Raw genomic sequence first — 1974 nt, 5'->3', positions numbered from 1 at the left:
GGACAGGGCAAGATATGACAAAATACCCATTTATAAACTATCAAGGGCTTATGAGGGAGGGGGGAGCGGGGAGGGAGGGGAAAAATGAGGACCTAATGTTGGGGGTTTAAGTGGAGAGAAAATGTTTTGAGAAATGATGTACAAATGCGCTTTACACAACTGATGTGTGTATGGATTGGGATAACAGTTATATGAGCCCCTAATAAAATGTTAAAAAATAATAATAAAATTAATGTTCCTTTGGAAGAGCACAAAAATTAAGAAGGGCCAGTTATGCCAGTTCTGCCTGCATTGTTGAGTTTCCTTCTAGAGGAATTGGTTGTTTAGTGACACCAGATGAAGTTAAGTTATATCAGAGTGAGGCCAAGGTCGTTCTTACTGGATGAACAACTTACAGGTTATTTTCACCATCCAGGCCGCTTTCTGACACATGGTTTGGAAGGATTGAATAAAGAAATAGAAATGGAAGTAGGTGTCATCAGTGGCGCGATCATTAATTACTTAACGCTCTTAGACATTTTCGAATGCTCAGTTTATTCACTGCAAACACATACCAAACAATCTAAAATATTACTCAAACTACTAAGGGCAAACAACTATAAGCACAAGGGCAGAATAACAACTATGATCATAAAGGCAAAATAACAACACTCCTCACACATTTCATACTAGCACCATAGTCCCAATCAGTATTGGCTCATCAGTGTACTCACCCCGGGTAGAGTTGGAGAGAGCAGGAGTTGATGTCTCTTTGGTTCCTAGCTCTCTAAAAGTCAGTGTCTCTAGCTGGGTTTAAATGGACATTTTGGCCAGTTCTTTGACGTTCTCACTGTCCCAGTCAAGTCATATCGGGTCTCTCCACACTTTAGGTGGCTTGGCTAGTTTTTGGGCTTCGGTCAGGTCTCAGCCCAGTCTTATCAGGTCTTTCCATGATTTAGGTGACTTGGCTAGCTTTTGGGCGTCAGGCAGGTCTCAGCTCAGTCTTATCAGGGGTCTCACATTTTTGTGGTGGCTTCTTTGATGTAAGTGTTGGCCTGGGCCCCAATATTACATTTTATTATTTCTTTAAAGTGGAGTTTCTTGTGTTTGTTGCTTTGATGTGGCTCAATGTCTTACAAGGCAGTTCAATGTCTTGTAAGGTAGTTCAACGTCTTGCAAGGAAGTTTTATGGTGCTTTCATCATATCCACCCCCTGGTTGCAGGGAGCACAACGGCTCAAGAATGCTTCTGGGAACCAAAACATCTTAACAATAATTGTTTACACAAGAATACAGGTGGAATGATAAACATATAGTAACAAGTATGTGAAGTAGAGAGGTGAACATCCAATGACCAAGGTTAGAGAAAAATTTCCAAAAACTAGTTTTACTTTGAATTAACAGAGATTTAAGCAAGCTGCCAATATTACCATTACAGGTATATTTGTGTGGGAAGAACAATTTTTTCCAGGCAGTTGCCCAGTCACAGTCAGAGAGTTGTGTAGTTACATCTGAAAAGTACTTAGTACCCAAAATATGATTAAGAATTTTAGCCTTTTTGAGATCTTTGGCCATATGTTTAACTAAATGATCAGTTTCGTTTTGTAAATGATTTAGGGCTAATTCCTGATCAGTGTCTAGGGCATGTGGGATTATGATGTTTTTAATATGTGTATAGTTAATATTTGGAATGATGTGTTCTGATAAGACATTTGGTGTCCATGTGAGAATAGAAATATTGCCCTTTGTAATGTTAATGACACTATTCAACAATAGAAAATTATCTGTGCAATCTAGTAGTATGTTTTTTCTCACGATATGATCATAGTACATAAGCTTAGTATTACAACAGAGCCATTGGAAATGTCCTAGAATTTGAACTCCCCGTGGTTTATTAGTTCTATAGGCTGACATCATGTCCAAAGAATGTTGTATGTCTTGGTGTGTGATTAATGTTTCCTCATCCCAAATATGAAATTGTCCCTTGTCTATAATA

General features: G+C 38.6%; 1 pseudogene; it reads left to right on the top strand.

The window, feature by feature from the left end:
- Window positions 1–1974, top strand: part of LOC101641550 — a 14374-nt pseudogene that overhangs the window by 2174 nt on the left and 10226 nt on the right.

The sequence above is a fragment of the Echinops telfairi genome, unplaced genomic scaffold (genome assembly GCF_000313985.2).
Source record: "Echinops telfairi isolate 266 unplaced genomic scaffold, ASM31398v2 ScPeMD7_44;HRSCAF=162, whole genome shotgun sequence".
Lineage (NCBI taxonomy): Eukaryota > Metazoa > Chordata > Mammalia > Afrosoricida > Tenrecidae > Echinops > Echinops telfairi.
This window is presented reverse-complemented; position numbering and strand designations above follow the sequence as displayed.